This window comes from Somniosus microcephalus, unplaced genomic scaffold (assembly GCF_052327205.1).
Source record: "Somniosus microcephalus isolate GS21.2 unplaced genomic scaffold, FLI_Smic_1.0 unresolved_chr9, whole genome shotgun sequence".
Lineage (NCBI taxonomy): Eukaryota > Metazoa > Chordata > Chondrichthyes > Squaliformes > Somniosidae > Somniosus > Somniosus microcephalus.
In genome coordinates this window covers 24747255-24770766 of record NW_028225187.1, presented here as the reverse complement: position 1 = coordinate 24770766, position 23512 = coordinate 24747255, and the positions used below count along the sequence as shown (strand labels likewise).

The window sequence follows — 23512 nt, the reverse complement described above, 5'->3', positions numbered from 1 at the left end:
GAACATTCATCATGGTTGGCCAAAAGGTTCCTGTCCAAAGTACAATCACATCAGGTCAGAGTTGAGTGTCGCAAGTGGACTATTACTAAAACAGAACAGAATAGTCATTCCACAGGCTCTACGTCGAGACATGCTCAAAAGGATTCATGAGGGACACCTCGGAATTGGAAAATGCAAAAGGAGAGCAAGAGACACTGTTATTGGCCTGGCATAAGTAAGGACATTGAGAACATGATAGGCAAATGTGAAACATGTCAGAAACACCAAAACAAACAAGCAAAGGAACCAATGATAGTAGGTGACTTACCAACAGCACCATGGCAAAAGGTTGGTATGGACCTTTTTCATTTGAATTGTAAAGAATATCTATTTGTGATTGACTACTATTCTAACTATCCTGAGATGGCGCCCCTCTCAAGCACATCAGCAAGCAGTGTCATAATGCATGTTAAATCCATCTTCGCCAGACATGGGATTCCCAGGATTGCCGTTAGCGACAATGATCCCTGCTTCAACTGTAAGGAGTGGCAACATTTTGCAGCACATTATGACTTTCAGCACATCACATCCAGACCTCTGGAGGCTCAGTCGAATGGTAAGGCAGAGAAAGGTGCTCATGTTCTCAAACAGCTATTGAAGAAAGCAACAGAAAGCAAGTCTGATCCTTATCTTGCCCTGCTGAGCTACCGAGCCTCCCCTTTACATTCTGGTTCTTCACCTGCTGAACTCCTAATGGGTCACAAGTTGCGCACTACGCTACCCTGCTGAACTGAAACAGAGGCTTCAACTGTTAAAGCTGAAACAGAAATCACACTATGACAAGTCATCCAAAACTCTGAAACCATTGACAAGGGATGATGTTGTCAGAATTGAGGATCCAGATGCATGGAACAGGAAAGCTACAGTTCTTGAGGAAGTAGGACCAAGGTCATACACTGTTAGAACTGTGGAAGGACAGATTCTCAGGAGGAACTGCCGTTCCCTCCTGAAAACACAAGAAACAATCCAAGAGCAAATCGATGACAATGCCGCAACTCAATCTTGTCACTCAGCACCAGAACAATCTAAGACAAACACACATACAGGCTCTCATGCAAACACACGAGACTTACCTGTGCTGAGAATATCCACACGTAAAGTAAAAAAACCTGATAGACTTAATCTTTGAGTACAAAGAAAACTATATTGAAAATGTGTTGACTGTTGTGAAGAAGTTTATGTCGTTATGATTGATTGATATTGATTGATATTGATTTTGTTTAACCTCAAAGAAAGGGGGATGTAATGATCAGTAACATGTCATTCTAGAATGGTACACTAGGTGGAGCTGTATGTTTAAGTGTGGGCTACCCATGATGCACTAGGCTACCACAAGGTAGTAGTCAAGTTGAATGCTGTATAGAAGTCCACATGGCTGAATAAAGTGACTAGCTCAAGCTAGCTGGTCATAATGAAAATGTCTATTTATTTATGAACATAACAGCAATTAGTGGAAATCCTGGCTAATGTTATTCCCTCCCTTGGAAAAGTGTGTTGAGGTTAATTGTATTAAGTTTACCACACTTGTTGAGATCAGCGAACTCAACACAGGAAACCTTATCAAACATGGAAACTTTCTGATATGTTTGGCTCGATACTACACTTGCGAGCAACTGCTTTTATCCAACATGTAGTTGGGTAGCTTTGTTTAGATAAAAAATCTAAAATAACTATTGGTGAAGAAAAATAGACAAATACTTTGACTTGTACATAATCGCTTTAGTAATACAGGCTGTCTTGAGGCAGCTATTCTTTAATTCAGGAGCGGTGAGGTACAGCTTTACCATCACATTCTGCATTTCAGAACCAAAAAGCCCCATCACAGATGGCGTCACATTCAGAAGAGGATAAAGTTGAAGTTTTCAGTGTCTCCACTGTGGACACTGCCTCATCTTTGGAAGAGACAGTTTCAGTTCAAATGATCAACTGAGAAACAAGTACCTTGGTTTGTGAAAGTGAAGCTCGTAGTGAATTCAACAAAGGTATTTGTCCTGGAATAAAGGATTTCAGTAAAGTATTTTTAGTTTGAATAATTGAGGGTGTTTTAATGAGCAAGAGATGCTCTATGTTGATAACATGCCCACTACCGTAGTCATTCAAATCAGATTAACACAATGTCTTGCATTATTATGTAAATGTCCTCAGCATCTCCTGTTCAAACAGAAACAAACCTTACATGCAAGAATATTACAATTAACTGGTTCAATTTTTGTTCATGATCTTTTTTATTTATTCCACTGTTGTCTGTACTGGAAAGATCATGGGGTCAGCAAATGAAGAAACAACCAAAGAGACTGAAAGCAGAAGATGCAGTTTGAGAAATAGAGGGAGAAAAGTTTACACTGAAGAAAAGGAACTTTGTGACGATGATTACCTGTGTATGTGCACAGTTAACTATCGATTTCCTCAGGGCAGGAATCATTTATTGGACCTTTTGGTCTGATAACACAGGGGCCTCGCTAGGCCAGGGATCGGTGGAGCAATGCAGCATCCAGGCTTGGGCTGACAAGCGGCAGCTAACATTCAAACTTATGAAATGCAAGCAATGACCATCTCCAAAGAACTGCCGATGCAGCCAGAATTAAGTTGGGAATCAGCATGGAAGGGGTGTGGGGAGAATATGATGGCATAACTGGAAGGGCAAATTTGAGAAGTGGCACTGTCCGCCAGAGTGATTTGCCTGATGGTTTAGAGTGACTTTTCAAACTGAATATGCCTGTTGAATTTCATTCAAAGAATGGGGAAGCTTTCACCTATAGGAAGCAAAGTCCAATTGTTTATTATATGTATGATCTTCGCCATTGTTTTAAATTCAGTCTCCATGTGCAAAATTCCCTTCCCGCCCTCTCCTAATCTTATCAGGTGTGGCACGGCTTGGAGAGACTGTTGCCAGTTTTTACATTGTTGTTGGTAATTGTTGTCAGTACTGCCTTCTTGGATTAAAGAACCGAACATGTTGCCCAGAACAACCCCTTGTATACAACAGAGTGGGGAAAGATTAAACGGGCACTGGGTGCAATTTTCATAGAGGGAAGATGCCCCATGTGTTTTCACCAGCTGATAGTTTCCAGAAATAGCATAATTGTGAGTGCAGACTGAATTGCAATCAAACAATGAGGAAGATCAAAGCTATGATAGGTAATCTACCTTTCTCAGTATGAGCCCCCTTCATCTTCATGAACACTGAATAATGAACTGAGATCCTGGTCCATCTTTAATTTTTATTTTATGTGTTAGTTTGTGAAGACTGCCAGGCATTTTTTATTGCCGAATCCCTGTGCATGGTCCTCCAGTGTTCATAAAGGACACGGTGGTCGAATTTAGTCAGCCACACAGAGCACGTTTAACTCTTCCAGAGGGTCTCTGGAAGAGTTAAACAGGAAGGCACGTTATTATTTGAATGGCAATAGTTTGGGAGAAGGGGAAGTGCAAAGAGACCTGGGTGTTCTTGTGCACCCGTTGCTGAAGGTAAGTATGCAGGTGCAGCAGGCGGTTAAGAAGGCAAATGGTATGTTGGCCTTCGTAGCAAGAGGGTTCGAGTACAGGAACAAGGATGTCTTGCTGCAATTGTACAGGGCCTTGGTGAGACCGCACCTTGAGTATTGTGTGCAGTTTTGGTCACCTTATCTGAGGAAGGATGTTCTTGCCATGGAGAGAGTGCAGCGAAGATTCACCAGGCTGATACCTGGGATGGCAGGAATGACGTATGAGGAGAGATTGTGTCGATTGGGCTTATACTGACTGGAGATTAGAATATTGAGAGGGGATCTCATTGAAACTTATAAAATTCTGTCAGGCCTGGACAGACTAGATGCTGGAAGGATGTTCACGATGGTCGGGGAGTCCAGAACCAGGGGTCATAGTCTATGGATAAGGGGTAGAACATTTAGGACTGAAATGAGGAGGAATTTCTTCACCCAGAGAGTGGTGAACCTTTGGAATTCTCTGCCACAGAGGGTGGTGGAGGCCAGTTCATTAAATATATTCAAGAAAGAGTTGGAGATATTTCTTAAGGCTAAAGGGATCAAGGGATATGGGGAGAAGGCAGGGACCGGGTACTGAATTTCAATGATCAGCCATGACCTCATTGAATGGCGGAGCAGGCTCAAAGGGCCGAATGGCCTACTCCTGCTCCTATCTTCTATGTTTCTATGTTTCTATGACTTCAAAAATTCGAAAAGCTGGTCTTGGTGTATGGAATGAAGGGCAGGTTATTCCCAAAGGCGTTCACTTTGGACCCTATGAATGAATAGTATCAAATGAAGAAGCAGCTGCACTCAGTGGGTATTCATTGGCGGTAAGTGACTACTGTCGTTATCAAGTTCTTTATTTAATAAAATAAAAGTTCAGGACTTATTGGAATTTATTTTCTATAAATTATCCAGGGTTCCCATTCCTAGTTGCGAATCAGTGAGTCCTACTGGTGAGTAGACAGCGAGTGAAGATACAGTTAGTCTTTGCTGTGATTCCTCTTTTGTTCAACTAGCTTGTCAACACATGGAAATGTTTACAAATGAAGAATGGATTACTGGGTGTGTTTATTGCAGGGCTGACAGCAGCCACGGACCTACGCAATCATGACTCATCACAATCAGGAAACGAGAATACAAACATGCCTCGATCTGACTGAAACCGACCGAACACCACCATAGAGGAAACAGTTGCAATACACCCCACTGAAAGCAAAGGTGTATGAAAGTTTACAGCACCTTCCCCACAGCTGACAGTGTCAGTGCTGAGACAAAAATCCTCTCACCCCACTGAGGCCAAAGCAGTCTCCCCAACCCTGCCCCAACTATATATTAATTCTCTGCCACCCCCTGCCCCCAACTGAAGCGGTATTCTCAAACCAGAACCTGTCTGAGGCAAATCCCTCACGAGAATTCCTTCCATGCCAAATGAGGAAAATATTGACCTCTGTGGCAGTCAAATCTGGAGGTCTAGAGCCAGGCGTTAAGGCTGGCTTATGCTAAAGAAATGGCGGCCGCCACGCTTCTGCATCCTGCGAATGCCACCATTTTGGGAAGGTCGGTAGTGCTGCCGCTGCCTGCGCTCGCTCCAGATATTTAGATGAGGCAGATCGCGACCTCAATGTTTGTGCAATGCTGATTTGACGCAATATCTGGCAATTTCAAAGTTGCTGCTCCATTTTGACCCCTCTCTAATCACGGCAAACTGACTATGCATTCAGCAATGGAAGCATCAGAAAATGCTGGAAAAACTCAGCAGGCCAGGCAACATCCGTGGAGAGAAAATAGTCCATGTTGCGGCTGAAACCTTTTTCAAGACTAAAGAAGCACAGGAAATGAAATAGATTAAGAGGCGAGGCTGGGAGAGAACAAAAGTGAAGACGAGGCATTAAGAGGTATTCAAAACGAGAAGAGAAGGTGATAGGACTAGAGGAGACAAAAGACGGCTCTATATTAGGTTTGAAATGCACTGGCAGAATGGGAGACAGCTGCCATGTGGGAGGGAGAAAAAAAGGATGGGGGGAAGGCCAAAACAAAGGAGTGGATAAAAAATATAAGTTTAAATATAATAGGGGCCGAGGATATGATCTGAAATTGTTGAACTCGATATTGAGTCCGGAAGGCTGTAAAGTGTCTAATCACAAGATGAGGTGCTGTTCCTCGAGTTTACGGTGACCTTCCGTGGAACAATGCAGGAGGCCGAGGATGGTGAGGTACGAGTGGGAATGGGGCGGTGAATTAAAATGACAGGCGACCAGAAGCTCAGGGTCAGCCTTACGGACTGAATGGAGGTGTTCCGCAAAGCGGTCACACAATCAGCGCTTGGCCTCCCCAATGTAGAGGAAACTGCATTTTGAGCAGCGAATGCAGTATACTAGATTGCAGGAAGTACTAGTAAATCGCTGTTTCACCTGGAAGGGGTGTTTGGGGCCCTGGACAGTGGGAAGGGTGGAGGAATAGGGCAGGTGCTACATCTCCTGCGATTGCATGGGAATGTGCCGGGCGAAGGAGAAGGGGTGCTGGGGGTGATAGAGGAGTGGACTAGGGTGTCTCAGAGGGAGCATTGTCTACGGAATGCTGAAAGGGGAGGGGAGGGGAAGATGCGTTTGGTGGTGGGATCACTTTGGAGGTGGCGGGAATGGCAGAGGATAATCCGCTGAATGTGTAGGCTGGTGTTGTGAAAGGTGAGGACGAGGGGAACCATATTGTGGTTCTGGGAGGGAGGGGCAGGGGTGAGGGCAGAAGTGCGTGAGATAGAACAGACATGGTCGAGGGCCGTGTCAACCACGTTAGAGCGGAATCCTCGGTTGAGGAAAAAGGAAGACATGTCGGAAACACTGGTGAGGAAGATGGCATCGTCGGAGCAGATGCGGCAGAGACAGAGAAACTGTGAGAATAAAATAGAGTCCGTACAGGAGGCAGGGTGGGAGGAAGTGTAGTCCAGGTAGCTGTGGGAGTCAGTGGGCTTGTAGTGAATGTTGGTCAATAACCTATCCCCAGAGATGGATACGGAGAAGTCGAGGATGGGAAGGGAAGAGTCAGAGATGGACAAACATACATAGAAACATAGAAGGTAGGAGCAGGAGTAGGCCATTCGGCCTCTCGAGCCTGCTCCACCATTCAATGCGATCATCGCTGATCATCCAAATTCAGTACCCGGTCCCTGCCTTCTCCCCATATCCCTTGATCCCTTTAGCCTTGAGAAATTTATCCAGCTCCTTCTTGAATATATTTAATGTATTGGCCTCTACTGCCTTCTGTGGTAGAGAATTCCACAGGTTCACCAGTCTCTGGGTGAAGAAATTCCTCCTCATTTCTGTTATGTTCATTAATAACTAAACGTTTGCATTATGAACAGCTAGCTTCTGCTAGACATTTTATTCAGTACATGTTCTCTAGGTACAGCATCCATCTTGACTATTGCCTTGTGGGTAGCCTAGTGCATTGTGGGTAGTGTAGTCTTAAACACATACAACTAAACATACAGCAATACACAGCTCTACGGCTCCATCTAGTGTACCACTCTAGAATGATATGTTATTGATCATTACATCCGCCTTTCTTTGACGTTAAACAAAATCAATATCAATCAACTTTCAAGAAAAACGATAAAGATGATATCAGTAACACTTTGTTAGTGCTCTATAAACGTAAACATTTTCACAACAGTCAACACATTTTCAAAGCTTTCAAAGATTAAGTCTATCAGGCTATTTTACTTCACGTGTGGATCTTCTTAACACAGGTAAGTCTGATGTGTTTTCATGAGATTGTTCTGGTGGTGAATGACAAGATTCAGTTGCGGCATTGTCATCGATTTGCTGTTGGATAGTTTCTTGTGTTTTTAAGAGGGAACGGCGGTTCCTCCTGAGAATCTGTCCTTCCTCAGTTCTAACAGTGTATGACCTTGGTCTTACTTCCTCAATAACTGTAGCTTTCCGGTTCCATGCATCTGGATCCTCAATCCTGACAACATCATCTCTTGTCAATCGTTTCAGAGTTTTGGATGACTTGTCATAGTGTGATTTCTGTTTCAGCTTTAGCAGTTGAAGTCTCTGTCTCAGTTCCTTACTTTGCTTTTCTTTTGCACAGCAGGGTAGCGTGGTACTCAACTTGCGACCCATTAGTAGTTCAGCAGGTGAAGAACCAGAGTCTAAAGGTGAGGCTCGGTAGCTCAGCAGGATCAGACTTGCTTTCTGTCGCTTTCTTCACTAGCTGCTTGAGAACTTGACCAGCTTTCTCTGCCTTACCATTCGACTGAGTATACAAAGGACTGGATGTGATGTGCTGAAAGTCATATTCTGTTGCAAACTGTTGCCACTCCTTACAGTTGAAGCACGGACCATTGCCGCTAATGGCAATCCTGGGAATTCCATGTCTGGCGAAGATGGATTTCACATGCATTATGACACTTCTTGCTGATGTGCTTGAGAGCAGCGCCATCTCAGTATAGTTAGAATAGTAGTCAATCAGTATTAGATATTCTTCACCATTTAAATGAAAAAGGTCCATACCAACCTTTTGCCAAGGTGCTGTTGGTAAGTCAGCTACTATCATTGGTTCTTTTGTTTGTTTGTTTTGGTGTTTCTGACATCTCTCACATCTGCCTATCATGTTCTCAATGTCCTTATTTATGTCAGGCCAATAAACAGTGTCTCTTGCCCTCCTTTTGCATTTTTCAATTCCGAGGTGTCCCTCATGAATTCTTTTGAGCATGTCTTGACGTAGAGCCTGTGGAATGACTATTCTGTTTTGTTTTAGTAATAGTCCACTTGCGACACTCAATTCTGACCTGATATGATGCTACTTTGGACAGGAACCTTTTGGCCAATCATGATGAATGTTCTCTATTACTGTTTGTAACATTGTATCTTTTACTGTTTCTTCTGCTATTTGCTTTGATTTTGTGTCTGACACGGGCAGCACAGCAGTGACCATACTCACATGAACATCCACGTCTTCTTCAGTAGAGCTCACATGACACATTGTGGGTGCTGGGGATAGTATATCTGCTAACACTATGTATTTGCCTGCTGTTTAGATCAGTTCAAAGTCATATCTTTGCAGCTTCATCATGAGTCGTTGAATCCTTGGAGAAATCTCATTCAGGTTCTTTTTTATGATGGCAACTCATGGGCAGTGGTCTGTCTCAACTGTGAAGGTGGAAAGTTCATACATGTAGCCATGTAACTTTTATAGTCCAACTACCAAGCCTAGACATTCCTTTTCAATCTGGGCGTATCGGCACTCAGAATCAGTCATAGACCTGGAGGCATATGCAACAGGCTTCCAATCTTCACCCTCTGCTTGTAGCAAGACCGTGCGTAGGCCATTTTTTGATGCATCCATTGACACTTTGATTCTCTTTGTTGGGTGAAAGAAAGTGAGTACAGGTGTGATTGTCAGCACTGTTTTGAGATTCATCCACTCTTGTCCATGTCTTTCTGTCCATGCGAACTCAGTTGTTTTAAGTAGCAGGTCTCGCAGACACGCTGTCTTGGCTGACAAGTTAGGAATGAACTTTCCAATGAAGTTTACCATCCCCTTGATGCATAGCACTCCTTTTTTATCAGTGGGTAAGGGCACGTTGAGTATGGCGTTTACTTTTTCCATATTTGGCTCTATTCCTTTACCAGATAGATTATCTCCTACGAAAGTGACTTCCTGGATGCCAAACTGACACTTGGCTTTGTTGAGCTTCAGTCCATTCCGGCGTATGCTCAGTAGCACTTTAGTCATTCTCTCATTGTGTTCTTTCAGTGTGGAGCCCCAGATGATGATGTCATCAACATAGACCCGAACTCCTTCCAGACCTTCAATTATGTGTTCCATCGCTCTATGAAAGATTTCAGATGCAGATATTATCCAGAAAGGCATTCTGAGGAAACAATACTCAACTCAACTAAACTCAACTTTTATTGTCATTGTTAGTGCACAAGTGCAGTACAACAAAATGTAGGCCTGCGGCTCCCGAGAGTGTACATTTAGATTAAGACATTTAAACATTCAACATACATTTGGCTTGTAATACATTAACATAAACATAACCATAATAAACTGCATTGGCAGATGGGCAGGCTTTAGTGTTTATTTGTGGAGTTCAGTAGGATGACAGCCCTGGGAAAGAAGCTGTTCCTAAATCGGGTCGTACGGGTGCGAATGCATCTGTAGCGTCTCCCAGATGGCAGGAGGGCGAACAGACTGTGGCTGGTGTGGGTAGGGTCTTTGATGATGGACCGTGACCTCCGTAAACAGCGTGTCTGGTATATATGCTCTATGGTCGGTAGCCGGGTGCCGGTAATGCATTGGGCAGTTTTGACTACCCGCTGCAGGGCTTTCCGTTCATAGTAGCTACAGCTGCCATACCATACTGTGATACAGTTTGTCAGGATGCTCTCTATTGTGCAGCGGTAAAAGTTAGAGAGGATCATGGGTGACAGGTTACATCTCCTCAGCCTCCCTAGGAAATATAGGCGCTGCTGGGCCTTCTTCACCAGAGAGGAGGTATTGAGGGACCAGGAGAGGTCTTCCGTGATGTGGACTCCGAAGAACTTAAAGCTGTCCACCCTTTCCACCACAGCCCCATTGATGTGGATGGGGGTGTGACTTCCGTCTTTAGACTTCCTGAAGTCCACAATGATTTCTTTGGTTTTCTTGATGTTAAGGGCCAGGTTGTTATCGGCACACCACTTCACGAGATGCTGGACCTCCTCCCTGTAGGCTGACTCATCGTTGTTGGTGATCTGGCCTACTACCGTGGTATCATCCGCAAACTTGATGATGGTGTTGGAACCATGAACAGCCACACAGTCGTGGGTGAAGAGGGAGTAGGGGAGGGGGCTCAGCACACATCCTTGATGGGCCCCCGTGTTCAGGTTCGGGGGGGGGAGGTGTGGTTCCCTAATTTGACAGACTGGGTTCGGTTTGTTAGCAAGTCCAGAGTCCAGTTGCAGAGGGAAGTGTTCAGGCCAAGAGTTTGGAGTTTGGTGGCCATCTTGTTGGGGACGATAGTGTTGAATGCTGAGCTGCCAAATACCTGCCAAATGGTGTGTTGAAGGTACAGTATTTGGTGCTCTCTTCATCCAGTTTTAGTTGCCAAAATCCTTGTGAGGCATCGAGCTTTGTGAAGTATCTGGTACCTGAAATTTCACTGGTGATTTCTTCTCGCTTGGGAATCTGGTAGTGTTCACGTTTTATGTTTGCATTTAAGCCCTTTGGATCCATGCGTATTCTTAGATCATTGTTCTTTTTCTTTACACATACCATGGAGTTAACCCAGTCTGTTGGATCTTCGACTTTCCTGATGACTCCTAGTGTGGTCATTCTGTCCAGTTCTTTCTTGAGCCGGTCATGCAGGGGTGCTGGAACTCTTCGTGGAGCATGTACCACTGGCTGAGCATCCTCCTTCAGCTGGATCTTGGATGTGAATGGTAGAACTCCAAATCCTTTGAACACATCCTGGAAATTACTTACCACAGAATCCACTGAGTCATCTGGTCTGTTTATGGCACAGTTTATACGGTATACTCTCTTGACCAGTTCTAAGTCCTCACAAGCTTTCTCACCCAGTAGTTAATCAAGTCCTTCAGCCACAACAGAAAACATGATTTGATGCACTTTGTCTTTGACTGTCACTTTAATTCTGCATACACATAAGCTATCTATTTTCTGTCCACTATAGTTCTTCTGCAGTACTGATTTTCTCTGTATTTTGGGCTTTTCTTTCATATTTTTAATGTCACTCATACTGATTAAGTTTGCTTTTGCCCCAGTGTCTAGTTTCAATGTAACTAATGCTCCATTTACCTGCAGTGGGATCATCCATTTGACCTCTTGTACTGCATTAATTTTATGTTCAGCATTGTCCATTGCTGAGGGCTGCACATTTTCTGTATCCTTTTTGATATTGTCACATGACACCATTTGTACAAAAAATGTCTCACTTAAATCAGTGTCCTCGATCATATTGACTTGTTACCCTTTCTTCGTTGTTACTTTTGAAAAGCATTGTTTGGCAAAGTGATTCTTTCCATGACATTTTGTGCACATTTTTCCAAACGCTGGGCATTGTGTTAACTGGTGCTTGTAACCACAGTGTTTACAATTAAAAATTCCTTCCTCCGACTGCTTTTCATTTCTGTTCTGCCCATGATTCTTCCCCTTGTAGGACACAGCACCGCCAGCAGCACAGTCAATCATTACAATCGCAGCATTATTGATTTCACTGAAAGCCTTCGCATGCTTTTGATCTAGCTCACTGGCTTGTCATATTTTCACAGCATTATCCAATGTTATTTTGGTTTCGCTCAACAAACGCTGCCTGACTTTGTTATCATGAATACCAAACACGATCTGGTCACGAATCATGGATGCTTTCAGCTCGGAGAAATTTCATGTCTGTGCTTTCAGTTTCAGATCGGTCACAAACCTATCAAAAGTCTCATTTGGCTGCTGTGTCCTTGAATGGAACACATGCCTCTCATAGGTTTCGTTCGTTTTGGGAGAACAACGTGTATCAAACTTCTTTAGCACATCGTCTAGTTTTTCTCTGTTCTCCTCTGGATCAAATACAAATGTATTAAATACCTCTATCGCTTGTGGGCCTGCAACCGTGAGCAGCAACTCTATCTTTCTTGCATCTGGCTTCGTACCGAACCCGATGGCAGCAATGTAGAGTTCGAATTGTTGTTTGAAATTCCGCCAATTGCAGTCGACATTTCCCGTGAGTTTCAAACCCTCTGGTGGCCTCAAATATTCCATGTCGCTTTTCGCAATGTTCAGCAGATTTTCACCAATCCTGGTACCATGTTATGTTCATTAATAACTAGACGTTTGCATTATGAACAGCTAGCTTTTGCTAGACATTTTATTCAGTACATGTTCTCTTGGTGCAGCATCCATCTTGACTATTGCCTTGTGGGTAGCCTAGTGCATCGTGGGTAGTGTAGACTTAAACATATACAACTAAACATACAGCAATGTACAGCTCTACGGCTCCATCTAGTGTACCACTCTAGAATGATATGTTATTGATCATTACAATTTCTGTCGTAAATGGCCTACCCCTTATCCTTTGGCTGTGACCCCTGGTTCTGGACTCCCCAACCATCGGGAATATCCTTCCTGCTTCTAGTCTGTCCAGTCCTGTCAGAATTTTATACGTTTCAATGAGATCCACTCTCATTCTTCTAAACTCCAGCGAGCACAAGCCCAATCAATGCAATCTCTCCTCATACATCATTCCTGCCATCCCAGGTATCAGTCTGGTGAATCTTCACAGAACTCCTTCCAGGCAAGAACATCCTTTCTCAGATAAGGCGACCAAAACTGCACACAATACTCAAGATGTGGTCTCACCAAGGCCCTGTACAACTGCAGCAAGACATCCTTGTTCCTGTACTCAAACTCTCTCACTACGAAGGCCAACATTCCATTTGCCTTCTTAACCACCTGCTGCACCTGCATGCTTACCTTAAGTGACTGGTGCACAAGGACACCCAGGTCTCTTTGCACTTCCCCTTATCCCAATCTATTGCCTTCCTGTTTTTGCCACCAAAGTGAATAATTCAAATTTATCCACGTTATATTGCATCTGCCATGCTTCTGCCCAATCACCCAACCTGTCCAAATCATCCTGGAGTTTCTCAGCATCCTCCTCACCGCACACATGCCCACCCAGCTTCGTGTCGTCTACAAATTCGGAGATATTACATCTAGTTCCCTCGTTTAGATCATTAATATATATTATGAATAGCTGGGCCCAAGGACCGATCCCTGTAGTAGCCCACTAGTCACTGCCTGCCACTCAGAAAAAGACCGGTTTATACCAACTCTTTGCTTTCTGACTGCCAACCAGTTCCCTCTCCAAGTCAATACTTTACCCCCAATCCCATGTGCCTTAACTTTACCCGCTAATCTCTTATGCGGGACCTTATCGAAAGCCTTCTGAAAGGGCAAATACACCACATCCTCTGGTTCTCCCTAATCTATTTTACCAGTTACATCCTCCAAATATCCAGTAGATTCGTCAAGCATGATTTACCTTTTGTAAATCCATGTTGACTTTGTCCGATCCTGTCACTGTTTTCCAAGTGCTCTGCTATTATATCTTTTATAATGGACTCTACTAGCATTTTCCCCACTACTGATGTCAGGCTTACCAGTCTGTAATTCCCTATTTTCTCTCCAGCACGCTTTTTGAATAGTGGGGTAACTTTAGCTACCCTCCAATCCATGGGTACTGTTCCAGGTTCCATCGAATGTTGGAAGATGATCAGCAATGCATCTATTATTTCTAGGGGCACTTCCTTAGGCACCCTAGGATGTAGATTATCAGGCCCTGGGGATTTATTGGCCTTCAATACCATCAATTTCCCTAACACCATTTCCCTACAAATACTGATTTATCTCAGTTCCTCCCTTTCATCAGACCCTATGTTCCCCAACATCTCTGGGAGGTTATTTGTGTCCTCCTTTGTGAAGATAGAACCAAAATACGTATTTAATTGGTCTGCCATTTCTTTGTTCCCCATTATAAATTCCCCTGATTCTGACTGCAAGGGACCTACGCTTGACTTCACCAATCTTTGTCTCTTCACATATCTATAAAAGCTTTTACAGTCAGTTTTTATGTACCCTGCAAGCTTACTCTCATTCTATTTTCCCCTTCTTAATTAATGTGAAGGTGAGGGAAGGGTGGAAATTGGAGGCAAAGTGAATGAAATTGTCTAGTTCAGGGCGAGAGCAGGAAACGGCACTGATACCTTCATAGCTAGGACCCATGCGGGTACCCAGAGCAACACCTTTCATTTGGAGGAAATGAGTGGAGTCAAAGGAGAAGTTGTTCATTGTGAGAACAATTTCAGCCAGGTGGAGGAGGGTAGTGGTGGATGGGGACTCGTTGGTCCTCTGTTAAAGGAAGAAGCGGAGCGCCCTCGGGACATCCTGGTGGGGGATGGAGGTGTAGAGGGATTGTACATCCATGGTGAAAAGGAAGCAGTTGGGGCCAGGAAACTGGAAACTGTTAAAGTGTCGGTGGGGGTCCGAAGAGTTGCAGAAGTAGATGGGGAGAGACTGGACAAGGGGAGAAAAGATATAGTTGAGATAGGAAGAGATATGTTCCATGGGGCAATAACAGGCTCAAATGATGATTCTACCAGTGCAGTCCTGTTTGTGGATCTTGGGAAGGAGGTAGAAACGGGCTGTGCGGGGTTGGGGAACTATGAGTTTTGTGGCCGCAGGGGGAAGCTCTCCAGAGGAGATGAGGTCAGTGACAGTCTTGGAAATGGTCGTTTGATGTTCAGTAGTGGGGTCATGGTCCAGGTGGAGGTAGGAGGAGGTGTCGGACAGTTGTCGTTCAGCCAGTACCCCTTCTCCTTCACCCAGCACTTCCTGTGCAAGCACAGGAGATGCAACACCTGCCCTTTTACCTCCCCCCTTCCCACTGTCCAGGGCCCCAAACACCCCTTCCAGGTGAAACAGTGGATTACCTGTACTTCTTGCAAACTAGTATACTGTATTCGCTGCTCATGATGTGGTCTCCTCTTCACTGGGAAGACCAAATGCAGATTGGGTGAGCGCTTTGTGGAACACCTCCGTTCAGTCCGTAAGGTGACCCCGAGCTTCCAGTCACATGTCACTTTAATTCACCGCTCCATTCCCACTCAGACCTCACTGTCCTCGGCCTCATGCATTGTTCCACGCATGCTCAGCGTAAACTCGAAGAACAGCACCTCATCTTCTGATTAGGCACTTTACAGCCTTCTGGGCTCAATATCAAGTTCAACAAAATCAGATCATAACTAATTACATTTGTACTTATTTTTTATCCACACCTTTGTTTTGGCCCTTTTCCCTCCCCCCTTTTTCTCTCTCCCACATGGCAGCTGTCTCTCATTCTGCCAGTGCATTTCACACCTAATCGAGAGCTGTCTTTTGTCTCCACTAGTCCTATCACCATCTTGTCTTGTTTTTAATACCACTTAATGTCTCTTCATTTCTCTTTTGTTCTCTCCCAGCCTGGCCTTTTAATCTATTTGATTTCCTGTGCCTTTCCAGTCTTGACAAAGAGTTTGACTCGAAACGTTGACTCCATTTTCTCTCCACGGATGTTGCCTGGCCTGCTGCGTTTTTCCAGCATTCTTGTTGTTATTTCGGATTTGCAGCATCTGCAGTATTTTGCTATCGTACTAATCTATCAGAAACTGACTGGTACTGAATAAACCATATAGCATACAAGAGATCGATGGGTACAGAATAGAACCAACATTCACAAACCAGAGACTGACTGGTAGAGTAAAACCTAAAATTCACATATCAGAAGCTGACAGTTACAGTGTAAAACCCACACCTTCTCATCAGAGACTGACAGGTACAGAGCAAACCCCAAATTCACCATCCAGAGACTGACAGGTGCAGGTTGAGTCACAAACTGACACAGAGTATCGGAATGTGACAGACACAGATTGAGTCGCCCACACACATGCAATACCAGAAAATGATAGAGACACAATGCATCCCACACTGACACTGATTATTAAAGACTGACTGGTACAGAATGAATCTCACTCTCACACAAACTCCAGAGACTGACAGAGAATTTATCTCACTGTCATATAAAGTACTAGACATTGAGAAGTACAGAATCAATCACGCAATGACAAGAGTTTCAGAGACTGATATACAGAATGATTCTCACTCCCGCACAATGTCCAGAGACAGACAGATAATTTATCTCACTGTCATATAAAGTACTAGACGTTGAGAAATACAGAATCAATCACACAATGACAAGAGTTTCAGAGACTGATACACAGAATTACTCTCACTCCTGCACAATGTACCAAAGACTGACAGACACATAAGTAATCTAATTCCAAGATAGAGCACAAGAGACTGGCATGTATAGCATAAATCTCATTCATACATGCAGTATCAGAGAATGACTCACACAGAATGACTCCCACACTATCACACAGTACCAGAGACTGACAGGTACAGAATTAATTTAACTCTCACACACTGTATCTGATACTGAAATATACAGAATGAATCCCACACTTTCATACAACACCAGAGACTGACAGATACTGAGTTAATCTAACTCTCGCATACAGAATCAAAAACTGACAAAGAGAGAATGAATTTCACAGTAACTCAGGGAATCAGAGACAGACAGGGACAGAAATAATCTCACACGTTCATACAACCCCAGAGACTGACAGATACTGAATTAATCTAAATCTCACATACAGAATCAAAAACGGTAACACTAACTTAGTAAATGATTGAGACAAAAGGAATCTCACCCTGACAGAGAGCAGAACAGACTGACTGATACTCAATGAATCTCACTCTCTCACATAGTATCAGGGACTGACAGATATGAAAATCTACCTAATTTACACTTACAGTACCAGACACTGAGAATACATAATCAATCACACACCGACACTGATTTTCAGAGACTGACATACAGATTGATTCTCAATCACACACACTACCCAGACTGACAGATGCAGATTTAATCTAAATCTCAAATTTTAGCAAGAGATTGACAGTTCCAGAATTAATCTATATCTCACATACAATATCAGACTCACAGGTGCATAATAAATACAAATCTAACATACTGTACAAGAAACTGACAGACATGGAATTAATCTCAAACTCACATAGAGTACCAGAGACTGACAGAGAATGAATCTCACACTGACACAAAATATTAGAGAGTGACAGAGATCGAATTAATTACACACTAACTTAGTGACAGGGCCTGATCGACACAGAATGAATCTCACACTCACATAGAGTATCAGAAAATAATAGAGATTAAATGAATTCCACACTGACACAGACTATTAAAGACTGACTGATACAGAATTAATCTCACTCTAACACATTTTATCAGGCACTGACAGATACAAAACCTACATCACTGTCACCTACAGCACAAGACATTGATGATACAGAATCAATCACACACCGACACACAGTATCAGAGATTGAAGTAACAAATGATTCTCATTCTCACTCATTACCTGAGATTGACAGATACAGAATACACCCGATTGTCACATACTGAACCAGAAACTGACAAATCCAGAATTAATCAAACACTGAAAAAGTGTATCAAAGTCTATGAGATAAAGATTGCATATAACAATCACATACAATACCAAAGATTAAGAGACAGAAAACTAATCTCTCTCTAACATAGGGTATCAGAGACAGGCAGTTAAAGAATAATTCCCAAATTCTTATGCCGTGCCAGATCTGACTGATATTGACTACATCTCAGACTCATATACAGTATTAGAGACTGACAGATGCATAATGAATCTCACACTAACAGAGTATAAGAGTCAGACAGGTGCAGAATGAATCCCACAAGCATATACAGTAACAGATAATGATAGAGACAATATGTCCCCACTCTGATACAGAGTATTATAGATACAGACTGATACAGAATGAATCTCACTCTCAAACATATTACCATAGACTGAGAGATACAGAATATATCTCACTGTCACATAGAGTATCAGACACTGACTAACACAGAAACAATCCCAAACTGACACAGATTATCAGAGACTGACAGCTATAGAATCTCATGCTCACATATGGTATCGGAGACTGACAGATACATAGCATGAATCTCACATTCACATACTGTACCAGATAGTGACAGAGACAGAATTCATCTAACTCTCACAGAGAGTATCAGAGACTGACAAGTACAGAATAAATCCCAAACTGACAGATATAGAATAAATCTCAATCTCACATACAGTATATCAGATTGGCAGAGAGAGAGAACGAATCTCACACTGACACTGTGAGGGTGCCAGTCAGTTCCTTCTGGAACCTCTAGATGGCACCTTCACTTGTTTGTTTTCCAGCCCTTTGTTAATTGTTCCTAGCTTCCCTCTTTCTGTAAGACCAAAATAAATTAGACAAATAAACTGTAACAAAAACTCTAATAAATCTTTAAATAAAACTTAACAAATCAAATAAAAATTCGGTCGTTTAAATCAATTCTGCACTCCAGTCCCCGCGGCGCCCACCATTCACGGAAGCGCTCGAGCATGCCGGCGGACACTGCGTGCTCCATCTCCAGGGCCACCCGGGCGCGAACATGGCCGCGGAAGCGAGGAAGCCAATCTCGCTGGATGACCCCCTCGAGCGCCCGCTGCCTGGACCAATTAATGGCTTTTTTTGCCAGGCCCAGGAGCAGACCCACGAGGAGGTCCTCCAACCTGCCCGCTCCCCTCTGCACCGGGTGACCGTAGATCAAGAGCGTGGGACTGAAGTGCAACCAAAAATCGAGGAGCAGCCCCTTCAAATAATGGAAGAGGGGCTGCAACCTCACACATTGAACATAGACGTGGAACACGGACTCCTCCAGACCACAGAACAAACAGGCGGTCTGGGTGTCCGTGAAGCTATTTAACAATATATTGCACGGGACTGCTCCATGCAACACCCTCCAGGCCAAGTCCCCAATAGAACAAGGGAGGACTCCCGCATAGAGAGCCCTCCATTGGGGACCTCCGCCTCTGCCAGAAGGCAAAACGGCGTGTCCGGACGGCAGGCGAAGATGACAAAGTGGAAGGTGTGCAGGAGCAGCCCGTACAGGAAACCCCTCCGTGCGGAATGAAAAGGCACGGAGGGCATCTCCTCGAGACGGCTCAAGTTGTGAGGTGCCGAACCCCGAGGGGAGTTTCGGGGCAGGGCGCCAATAAGGAATTCCATCCGAACGGGGGAAAGCTCGGGCGGGATCGCCCCATGCGCTTGAGCCACCTCGATACACCTCGTGGCGCCGGGGTGCAGCGTCGCTTTAACCGCCTCGATGGCATCGACCGCGAGCCGGACGTTGTCCCAAGACATGCGCCGCGCCAACTCCTCCGGTGCCATCCAGCCCGCTCCTCCGCCATCGAGTAGGTCCCCGACTCGAGTCACCCTACCACGCACAGCCCTACGTTCCGCCAGCCACCCGAACTCGCGGACGTGGAGGTGCGGATTCCTGAACAGCGGCTCCCGGAGGACAGCCGCCATTCCTGACGGGGGAGAGCTCCGCCTGGAGGCGACGTTGTTCCAAACCCATAGCAGTTCCTGGTAGAAGACAGGCAGCACCCGCAGGCTGGCACGCCTGCCGCCCACTTCCAAAAACAGGAGCTGCATGTCGTAATTGAGGCCGTGCAGCTGGCGGAAAAAATACGCCGCCAGCGCACACCATCTCGGAGGATTCTCGACGTACAGGTATCTCGGCAGCGTCTGAAGACGGAAAGTCGCAGCCTGGGTGCGGAGGCACACCAACGCCTGAGCGCCCTCCCTAAGCGGGAGACTCAGAACCGCGGCAGAGACCCAGTGCTTCCTTTTGTCCCAGAAGAAGTCGACGAGCTTCTTCTGTATCTTGGCGACAAACGCATGGGGGGGGGATCAAAGTGACGAACCGGTACCACAACATGGCGGCCACCAGTTGGTTTATGATCATCGCTCGGCCCCTGTAGGACAACACTCGGAGCAATCCTGTCCAGCGTCCTAAGCGAGTGGTGACTTTGGCCTCCAACTCTTGCCAATTCGCCGGCCAGGCGTCCTCGGCAGGGCTGAGGTAGACTCCCAAGTAGAGGAGGTGCGTGGTGCTCCAGGCGAAGGCCTGAACTCCTCCGGCAGGGAGTCCACCCGCCACTGACCCACCAGGAGTCCAGAACATTTCTCCCAGTTGATCTTGGCGGAGGATGCGTCCGAGTAAATCTGCTGGCATTGTCGCATACTCCGCAAGTCAGCGGGATCCATGACCGTGAGGAGTACGTCATCGGCGTAAGCCGAGAGGACCACCTCCACGCCCGGCCCTTGCAGAGCCAGTCCCGTCAACCTCTTCCGCAAGAGGCGCAGGAAAGGCTCTACGCAAACGGCATATAACTGGCCGGACATGGGGCATCCCTGATGCACCCCCCTCCCGAAGCGAAGGGGCGCCATCAAGGACCCGTTAACTTTAATCAGACACTCCACGGCAGCGTACAGAAGTCGGATCCGGGCGACAAAATGAGTCCTGAACCCGAATGCGCGCAGAATCCCGAAAAGATACTCGTGATCCACCCTGTCGAACGCCTTCTCCTGATCCAGGGAAAGGAAGGCGACCGACAGACCAGCCCTCTGGGAATGGTGGACCAGGTCCCGGACCAGATGGATGTTATCATGGATGGTCCGGCCCGGGACCATGTAGGACTGGTCGGGGTGGACCATGTGGGCCAGCACGGCGCCTAGGCGAGCAGACATAGACCTGGCAAAGATTTTATAGTCCGTGCTGAGGAGGGAGACTGGGCGCCAGTTTTTAAGGAGGCGGAGATCATCCCTCTTAGGCAGCAGGACAATAACCGCCCTGCGCCAAGAGAGGGGCATCTCCCCGGTCGCCAGACATTCCCCCAGGACCCGCGCGTAGTCGCCCCCCAAGATGTCCCAGAATGCCCTGTGGAACTCGACGGTCAGCCCGTCCAGCCCCGGGGGCTTTCCCCTAGAGAGCTGGCGGAGGGCGCCGGTCAGCTCCTCCAAACTGAGAGGGGCGTCCAATTTTTCGGCGTCCTCCAGGCCGACCTTCGGCAGGTCCTCCCACATAACTCAGCGCGCATCCTCGCTGGACGGATCCGGAGAGAACAGAGCCCCGTAATAGGCGCGGGTCTCCGCGCAGATTCCCTCCGGATCCAAGACCAGAGATACGTCATCGGCCAGCAGCTCCAAGAGCTGCTTACGGAACCCCCGTCTTTTTTCCAGCGAGTAGAAGAAGGGGGAGCCGCGGTCCAGGTCCCGCAGGAACTGGATCCGCGACCTCACGTACGCGCCTCGGTACCCGACGAGCTGCAGATCCTTTAGCGCGCCCTTCTTTTCTTTGTACACCATCCGCAGGGCCGGGTCCTCGAAGACTTGACCGAGACGGGACTCCAGGTCGTGCACCTCCTTCTCCAACTACCCGACCCGGGCCTCCCGCCTCTTGGTCGACCCCTTCGCGGACTCCTGACAGAAGAGACGGATGTGAGCCTTGCCCACATCCCACCATAGCCTCAAGGAGGGGAAGCCCCCCCGCTTCCTTCTCCAGCCGGCCCAGAACCGACTAAACACATCCCGGAACTGTGCGTCCTCCAGCAGCAGGTTGTTAAAGTGCCAATACACGGACCCCCCCCGTGCGCGCAGCAGAACGAGCTCCACCCACACCAGGTGGTGGTCCGTGCACGGCACCAGCCGCATGGAAGCCGCCGGAATGCAGGAGACGTATGCCCGGGAAATGTAGAGGCGGTCGATCCTGGACGCTCCTCCCCCAGACCTCATGTTAGTGAAGGCGCTGGAGTCGGGATGGAGATTTTGCCAGACGTCCACCAAGTCGAGGGACCCAACCAGGTCCCTCAACTTCTTCATCGCCGCCGGGCATGGCAGGGTGCCCGTGTGGTCCCTCGCCTCGAGGGTACAATTAAAATCCCCCCCGAGGATGACGCACTCGCCCGCGTCGATGGAGCCCAGAAGAGTGGACACTTCTTCAAAGAAGCGCGCTTGCTGCGCACCGGCCCCAGGGGCGTACACGTTCACTACATGGAGCAGCATGCCCCCCAGGCGAACAGTGACCTGGAGCAAGCGGCCCGGCACGAGCTCCTTGACCCCCAAGATCTCCGGCTGAAAATGCGGGGCCAGCAAGATAGCCACCCCACTGAAAACACTGGAGAGGTGACTCATGCTGACCCCTCCTTGCCACTCCAGGAGCCACATGGCCTCGTCTCCCGGAACGGTGTGGGTTTCTTGCAGGAAGCACACCGCATACTTCCCGTCCCGAAGGACCGAAAAGTTATTACATCTGCGGCTAGCTTCCCTGCTGCCGTTGATGTTGAGACTGGCTATTTCAGAAGCATAGATCAACCTCTACTTATATCTAACGGGGGAAGGGAGACCGGCCGCTAGTCAACCGCCACTCCCTTAGCAGCCCAGTGTGGAACGACCGGAAGTGACGCAGCTCGGGCGGGCTCACGCACGCGTCCGCGCCCAAGGTCTTGAAGGCGAAGCGGGCCGACCCGACGTGCAGCGCCAGCCCCGGCCATCTGTCGAGGGCCAGCCGGGTCCTGCGATGACCCTGGCACGTGGCCACAAAGTCCCGGAGTTCCTCGATGGGAATGAGGGGGGTCCCGGCGAGGGACGGGAGGTCATCCACCGCCTCATCGGCGATGGAATCCCAGTCATCCTCCGCCCCCACCACCGAGTCCCCGTCCTCCTCCGGGGGGTCGCCACCGGCGGCCGACCCGTCCGTCATGCAGAGCGCAGCGAACGGTTCGGCCGCAACGGCCGGCCCCGCCTCCGCCCGGATCCCACCCCCAGGATCGGTGGCGGAGGATTCCTCCCTGGGCTCCTGCAGGGGCGCCGGGCCAGAAGACGGCGGTCGTTCGGACACCCCCTCCGCCCCAGGCGCCGGAACGACCGGAGAGAACGGAGAGAACGGAGAATATGTAAATCCGATCTCCTCCAAGTCGTCCGGCGCCAGAGACACAGACAGAGGGCCTTTCTCTACCACGCCACCGGCCTCCGACCCAGCAGAAGGGGTATTTCTGGTAAAATCCTCGACGAGGTCGAGCAGCACCTGGGAAAAGTCCGGGCCGCTCTGGGCAAGCTCATCTCCCGCGAGCTCGCCCGACCCAGACTCCAAGCCGCCGACTCGTCGAGGGGTAACGCCACCGATAGGGGATCGATCTCAGCCGCGGGAGGCATGAGCTGGGCAGACACCTCTGCCTCAGCCTCCCCAGGGACAGGCGACCCCCGCCGATCGCTTACGATGGTGACAGCGGTGGGGTGGGGCGCAGTACCCGCGGCGGGCGACGACTCCCCCTGACCAGAGGGACCTTCCTCCTCCTGGTCCTCCTCCTCATCCTGGGGGTCGCGCCTTCTTTTTAAAGTGGAGGGATAGGGGGAGACCTCCATTTCTGCAGGGGCCTCCCCTGCTTCCTCCGGTGGAGCAGTTTCGTCGG

The 23512-nt window shown here is 47.3% G+C and overlaps 1 pseudogene; it reads right to left on the bottom strand.

Moving 5' to 3' along the window:
• The window catches only part of LOC147084941 (uncharacterized), a 51920-nt pseudogene extending 29685 nt beyond the window's left edge, over nucleotides 1-22235 (bottom strand).
• Nucleotides 22236-23512: the final 1277 nt, after the last annotated feature.